The sequence below is a fragment of the Nelumbo nucifera genome, chromosome 3, assembly GCF_055504915.1.
Source record: "Nelumbo nucifera cultivar China Antique chromosome 3, China Antique-T2T, whole genome shotgun sequence".
Taxonomy (NCBI): Eukaryota; Viridiplantae; Streptophyta; class Magnoliopsida; order Proteales; family Nelumbonaceae; genus Nelumbo; species Nelumbo nucifera.
The window spans coordinates 87539621-87548089 of NC_142651.1; positions in this window are offsets into that span (position 1 = coordinate 87539621).

Genomic DNA, 8469 nt, shown 5'->3' on the forward strand with positions numbered 1-8469 from the left:
TTATTTTATTTATATTAAAAGACCTCAAAAGCTAAAAAAATAATGAAAGATCTCACTATTACTTGAAAAAATAGAAGGCTTATAAACGATGTTAGGGTAATTCCACCCCCCCCCCTCCTTTCCCAAAACCTTAGGGGCTAGGGACTTTGTTATTCTTTTCCTCTCATTCTCTTTTCCAGTTCACCGGCATGCCTACCTCATAACCAGCCCCCCTCTTCTCCCATTCATCACAACATGACTGGCTGGTAACAGACCTCTCTCACCGGAAAACTTCAATTGAAACACATGTGATAAAAGGTTTGTACAGGTTTCCCTTCCTTTCCCTCTCTTTTCCTTTAAAACAAACATAACCTAAGAACCTGATCAATAGATAATGATTGAAAATATACATATAAATAAATGAATAATACAAAGATAAATTTGTAGTCAGTTCATTCAGCCCACATGAGATGCAAGTCATCCATTGGCGGCAGCCCCTTCAGCAATCTGTCCAACTCCATTGCAAGATCTCTTGGCGACCTTGAGCCACCAGCTGTTCCAACCCCATCTTCAATGCTCTCTTGCCTATTTACATTTCGTCCTACAAATGAGCCATCAGCTCCGGCCACCCTGATGGTGGCATCTTTGCCCGTGAGACTCTGAACCACAGATTTGAAGTTCATGGCATCAATTTGGACATATTGAGTGTTGATGAATTTCACTAAAACTGGTTTTTTTCCTTCTCCAGACATGGAAAATAAGCAAAACTGCAACTATCACTCTTTTCTTTTACAGCAAGCAACCTTCTCTCGAATGTTTTGATGTGTAGACGATTAATTTATCAAATTCAAGTACTCAACTGGTTCTCTTTGTATGGGAGTTTGAGGAAGGTGTGAGGAAAAGGAGGAGGTGGACTTTGTAGTAGAGTTGAGAGTTGAGAGTTGAGACCGTTAAGAAAACCTCCGAGAGAGGGAGTGAAAGGTTGACGCTTCCAGTTCTATAAAGAAAACAAATTTTTGGTTCCGAGAAAGACCACACAGATTGGGTCATAGCACACAAACAAGGAAATTTTGAATACATGACGCATATGAGGCGAAAAGGCTAAAGGACAGAGGATGCGTTTGACTCAATTGGGCAAATGAGGATTCACCTGGAGGGATTTTTTAATGTAGGGTTAATGAATTGGAATTCCGTTGATTTGGAGCATCCAACGGGTGAGTGACACGTAAAAGATATCCAAATCCCAAAGGCAGTCCCCTTTGAATTCTACAAATCGCAGCCATCTATCTGGCATGTATCCTTTGATGGGTCCAAGAGAGAGAAGTTGTGTACGGCAATAACCTAATGGATGGTTCAGAATTATACATTTAGGCTATGTTGGGTTCTGTGGATGCCACCGTATCAGTATCACTTAGGGCGTTGGCATTTATCAGTACCACTTGGGCCCTGTTTGGTTTGTAGGAATAGGGGTCCGGAATCAGAATTAGAATGGGCTATTTCAATTCTAATTGTTTGTTGGATGGAATCAGAATCCCATTCTCATTTATTCTGAAATGGCATTCCCCCATTTTGAGGGAATGGCCATTCCTTGCTCTTCCCTTAAGAATGAAATCTCATTCTTAATGATTTTAATTTCCATTCTCATTTCTGTCTGAACCAAACAGAATAGGGGAATAGACCATTCCAAAGGATTTCAAATTCCATTCTGATTCTAATTCTGATTACAAACCAAATGAATCCTTAAGACTTATGTGTTTGATAGGTTGGGGAAAACTTCAAATTATGGTTTTATCTAATGCCCTAACATTTATTAAAATGAAATACTTATCAGAATAGAACATTGTAAACTGAGGTGGAAGATAACTTTATAGGGGTGTTACTTGAAAACACCCAACCAAATAACAAAACCAATAAATGTTAAACTATAAAAGATAATTTTATGGAGTATTACCTAAAATGCCCAACTAAAAAACAAAAACAATAAGCATTTAAAATAATATTTTTCAATTAAATGTTTATTAAAACAATAAACACTCCATCTATAAACGTCCACAAAAATCAAACACATAATTAGTGTAATATACCGTATTGTTCTCCATCGACTATTCAAATTTCAAAGGATTCATAATTTCCAGGAAAGACGCAGATCCTTCCTATCTAGCTGTAGAACCTTCGGTCCATCAATGCAGCTTTCAAATGTTGGCCCACCAATAAAGCAGTCCAGCTCAAGCAATTGCTGGGTCTGGGTCCAAGGTAGTTTCTTTTTCTTTTTTTTCTTTTTTTTTTCCTTTTTTTTTTGGGATCTTTTCTAACTGCTTGTGGTCCCCTTGTTGGATCTGAATCCTCGGGGGGGCGTTCAGTTGCATTAAAGGTGCAATCACTGAACACTATTTCATAAAACATCATAAGAAATCAGAGATTGCACGCAAGGCTGAATACTCTGTTATTCTACAGAGTAGCCGTCTATCAATATATAAAATCAGATTATCAGTTAATTCCTGTTTTGTACTGATTTCTTTGAAACTAGATTCAGTCGGTGCAAAACCCGTTTAAACACCCATTATAGCTTTGCATTGAGAATATCTCCCCATGAAATAAAGGATAGAAGTGCCAATCCCGATTTCTTTATCTTTTCTTTCAAACCAGCTAGAGACAAAACCATGCACATCAGGCTGGGCTTGAAGGGATAAGAGATCCATCATATGGATAGCCGAACCCTGCAGGAAGGTAGGGCGAAATTTCAAAAATTTATCTCTCTCTCATGTGCGATTCACATTCCCTATTTTAGAAGACTGTATTTTCAATGATCAATCTTGAACCTAAACCAGACCAGATCTGAAACCAAAAGGGAGTGGAGGGTTATACCTTATATGAAGTAATAGTAACCTCCAATGAAGGTGTTCACGCCCAAAGATGAATCCAAAGACTGTTTCCACCGAAGATGACACGGCGCAGGATGAAGCAGAATTAGCAAGATGGCTCTTCAGCAAGAATCTGATGGATGGCGAGTGAGCACGACTTAAGATCACCTTTTCGGCCAAATGATGATATCAAGAACCCTTTCTTGATCGCTCCCAGAGTGGAGATCGAACTGGTTATGGCGGCAATAGCAGGAGAGAGCAAGAGCAGAAGATAGAGGCAATCCAACTGTATGCTATCTTCTCTCTTGAATCAGTAAACTGAAGGATGAACTGGAGGTTTGCCCTGCTCCTCTATTTATAGCCTTAAAGAGAGGTTCTCCTAATCCCATTAGGATTTTCCTAATCCAAATCTTGTATTTGGATCTGGACTCTCTCTTTAAGAGATAAGGATAATCCCTTATCTTATCTGTAAATAAAGATCAGCCCTCCTAATCTAATTAGGAGTTTCCTGATCCAAATCTTTATTTGGATCAGTACTCTCTTTAATTAATCTAATTAAGCTAGTTCGAATTGGGCTTTAGGCCCATTAAATCTATGTGCTCACTTATCCTCCAAACTACTACTCAGTTGGATATCCTTGTATTGTGTAGGACCCAAACATTGATCTACGCATCAGCCACATGGGTTCAGCCCAGCCTCTGTTATAAGGCCTGGCCGAATTCACTATAAGAGACAATGAACCCTTGAGCCCATCACCATGGGCTCTTAATGATCCCAACACTTACACTAAATGGTCTCTGGGTCAAGCCACCTTATAAAAACCCAAGGACTATGGGCAGATGCAAGGCTAGCCCATCAAGTATTACCCTCAATGATCTTACACTTAACCTCTCAGCCCATAATGATCAAACACTGCCCGACAAGAGAGGACCTCTCCCTCAGTTGCAAGGTACAGTGCTACACTCTCTACTCACATGGATCCCGGGAATTAAAACCTTTTTGCAAATATTTTGAAACCATAATATATATGTATATCTCTATATAAATATATTTTGCAAAACAAATTTCAACGGTTGAAATCGACTGCCGGCAGTTCTGGTTTCCATCAGAGAGAGTGCATCCCCGATCATTCACTTTGTTCGACAAAGGGGTTGATCCTGTCACTATGATCACCCACTCAGATAAATTCTCGAACTATCCCAACATACCCAGGTTTTGACCCCCTCTAAGGATTTCACTGATTGGCATATCAAAGATAGCCCAATCCAATACCTAGTGTAGTATTATAATCGAGTCTAGGGGTCAGGTGTAACATTCCAGTTTTGCCCATCTATCTCTAAGGTCTAGGGCAATACTAGAATTCTGGTCCGATTTAGGGTTTCAAGAAAACCCACACTGCATGTACCTCAGGTCTCACCCTGGCAGCTGAGACAAGCCACCCCAACCAATTTGGCGGCACATCAGTGTCAGCCTTGGTAGGATAAATCTCCCAAGATCTATCCAACGGATGTGAAGATTCTAAACTAACACGAGTCTCATATGTGTTCAGTTTAAGGGTATTACACAGAAACACACCACAATAACATGAATCAAATATGTACTTTATTCATTTACATTAAATGTCATAATGTACATCGTTCTGATTGGAGATAAGGGCATACACTGTCTAGCAGGGCTATTTATCACATGTGAGCATACAGTATTTAGTACACATGAAACTCACATGGACCATACTGTGTATGAAATACTGGCATGTTCACTCGTGATAGATAGTTCAGCTCTATTTGTATGATTTTGTCTCCAGCTCATCTGATCTTTAGAAAAAGCATCATCTCCATAAACCACATGCACAAATTCATCCCATTGAACCCATTTCAATTTTCAAAGGCACGTTTATTCTTCATAACATTTCCTTGCTCTTTGACCAAGGAAAACCCCAAAACAACACAAATTTACCATTTGAAATATTGGTTTGTTGAGGTCAAAATTAAGGCTCAGCTTGGAAAGAATACAAAAGCAAATATGTACAGTGCAAATGCATACAAAATGATACAAAATACAAGATTTTGCACTCTACATATTTATATTTACTAGCGGAACCGTGCAATCCACGAGACTTATTAAGAGAAAGTTAAATAATAGAAAGGGTCATTTACTAAAATACCTCTTATAGTTTCAGGGATTTACTAAAATCTACCCTATAGTTAGTATTTTATTAAAACACTACTTGTAATTTGCAATGGATTTAATCAATCTTTCATTAGATGATAGTGGAAAATGACAATGTTGACCCTGATGTTCATTTAAATAAATTTAATCAAAAGAAAATAAAAATAAAAATATCATTTTTGCACTTAATAAGACACAAAAAACCACTCTATTGGCTATATTTGGTTAAAATTGTTTTCTATACAAAAAAAGTGTTAAGGCTATTTTTGGAATAAAAAACCATGGGTTTAATGGCAAAACAAAAACTCATTAATGAAAGATTGATTAAGTAAATAAGTTGGAAAATACATGGGATGTTTTAGTAAAATGAAAACTATAAGGTAGGTTTAAGTAAATATGTAAAACTATAAGGTGTGTAGGAATGGCAACGGGGCGGGGATCATATTCCCCATCCCCAACCCTGATTTTGAAATTAACCCCCATCCCTGATCCCCGACGGGGATGGGTTCCCTATGGGGACCCGAATCCCCAAAATGTTTTCAGATAATAGTATTTTTTTAAGTAAATTTATTTAAAATAAATAAAAATTTTAAATTATAAATAATGTTTTAAATATGTTTTGATATATATATATAATATAAATAATATAATAGTATATTTAATATAAATAACATTTAATATATATATATATATATAATCGGGGTCAGGGTGGAACGGGACCTCAATCCCCATCCCTGACCCCAACTAGGGATTCCTATTAATCCCCGTCCCTGCCCTCGCCCCCGCCCCCACCACGCCAAAACAATCCCCATCCCTGGCCCCATTAGGTCGGGGAAGTTGGGTCCCTGTCGGGGATGGGGAAAATTACCGTCCCTAAAGGTGTATTCTAGTAAATGACCCTAATAGAAACACATAAGAGTACAATTGTTTTATATTTTCAAATTTTTAAATAATTAATAATTATTCATATTTTATTTACTACTTTTAATAATTTTTTATAATACAAAAATAACAATAATTAATTTTAGTTAGGTTTATTCATCAAATTGATGAAACTGACCAACCCGATCAACTCGACTTGAGTTGCTCATTTTTCTTGTATTTTAGGTCGACTTTGGTTCAAAAATTTCCCAATTCGACCAAGTTGGATCAATTTCACTTTGGCCATTTGTAAACCGACTAAAATCGAACGACCTAACCATGGATATATATTAATATTTTATATTTTAAATATAATTTGTAATATGGAAAAGTGGAAAATTTCCCATATTTCTTAATCTAAAATGTTTTATATCATAAATCTAATTTTTAAGTTTATTTTTTTAATAATTGCACTATAATTTTTAAAATTTAATTTAATTTTTAAATCTAAATCGTTTGAACCGACTGGCCAAACCAAAAAACCAACCCAAACTGGTACAATTTGAGTGGGTTGGATTTCACAAAAGGTCAATCGGTTTCAGTTGACCAACTCCCCAACCTAACCAAGTCAATTTGGTTGGCCAAATAGCCTATGGCCGAACCGAACCAGCTCACGAATACTCATAATTTCAGCTAAATTAATAGTCTCATCTCTAATGAATAAGAATAGTTTAATCTCCGATAATTATTGAAAATTTATGGTGAAAATACACAACTATTGAAAATATATTGATAATGAAAAAATACAATAATTAAAAAAATACAATAATAGATTACCTTTGTCAATAAATAGTATAATCTCAAATAATAGTTTTATCTCAAATAAAATTTAATTAATAAGTTATAACAAAAATATTATAAATACAATAAGTACAATAAAGTAAATTTAAAAACATCATTCATAGTAGTTTAATCTCCAATAATTATTAAAAGTTTTCTGTTAAATAGAAAAGCAAAATAAATTTATACATAACCATTGAAAATACATTTATCACAAAAAACAATAAATATTAATTTTAGTATATATAACTATATAATAAATACAGATTAAGAGTTTAAAATGATTATAAATAAATATTATTTTTTTGAAAGTTATTTTCTCAAATTATTACTTGATATAATTGAAATTAGTTATCTACAATATTATGTAAAAATATTAAATTATTATTAATTCCAGTATTATGTTATAGTTATTTTTCTAATTTTCAGGATTTTTTTTAAATTTATTACATAATTTCTTTATTTTAACTATTTAAAAACTAGTTGTGTTAAATATTTTGTAATTTAAAATATTTATTTATTTAAATACTTAAATAATATGTAAAATGTTTAAATTTTAAAATATAAATTATTTATTGAATTTATTGTCAATATTATGTTATAAATATTTTTCTACTTTGAAGAAATTTTTTAAATTTATTACATAATTTTGTTATTTTAACTATTGAAAATCTAGTTATGATGAATATTTAAACAATCTATAAAATATTTAAAATCTTTTGTTATTTGAGTTTTATTTATTTAAAGATATTACATATTATTAAATATTTAAATTGATAGTCCAAAAAAACATAATTTAAATTGTTAGTACATAATTTAATGATATATTTTGTAAAAATTTAAAATTATTTTTTTGTGTTTTTAATAAATATTTTATAATTTTGTTAGAATATTTAAATAAATATTAATTTTTTTAATCTAAACTTTCTTTAGATAGAAATAGATAAAACATAGGGGAAATTAGAGATAATTGAGGAGACAAACTCTCTACTAAATTAGAGATAACATTAAAAATAAATAGGAATTAGAGATAATTTTGGAGAAAGTAGGGGATAGTGGGGGAGGTAGTTTAATTAGGAAAAATTTTAGGAGAAGTGATTATTTAGGTTATTGGGAAAGTGCATCTCATTGGTTATCTTGAAAATGACATGGAATAAAAAAAATCAAAAAAATCAAAAAAATGAGAAAATTTCTTGGCCTCTTTGTTTTAATATATATATATATATATATAGATACTCCTTCCAAACTAAACCTAAGAGTACAAATATAAATATGTACAGTGCAAATACATAAAAAATAATACAAAATACAAAGTTTTACACTCTGCATATTTGTATTTGTATTCCTTCCAAACAGAGCCTATGAAACAATTTTTCTTTGATATGTCAATCTGTTTTTCTTTGTTTCTATTTTTCACGGTAAGATACTCATCCGTTAACAGCTTATGATACTGAAATCGAAATAGTCAAATAGGTATGTCAACACATGCTTACAAAACCAAACCATAGTGGGGAAGGGTCATTTTCGTTTTTTTTTTAAAAAAAAAGGTAAAATATAAAAACTTTCCTGAATTTTTTAACAATCATAAAAACCTCCCTGAGGTTTCACTTTCACAAGACCTCCCTGTAGTTTAAAAAAAAAAAAAAAAAAAAAACCTGCAGTTTTTCAAAATTTTCCTCTACAAAAACCTCTGTTGTTATTGTCCTAAATGGAAAACAGTGAATTAATGCATTAATTTTTCAAAATTTTCCATTTTACC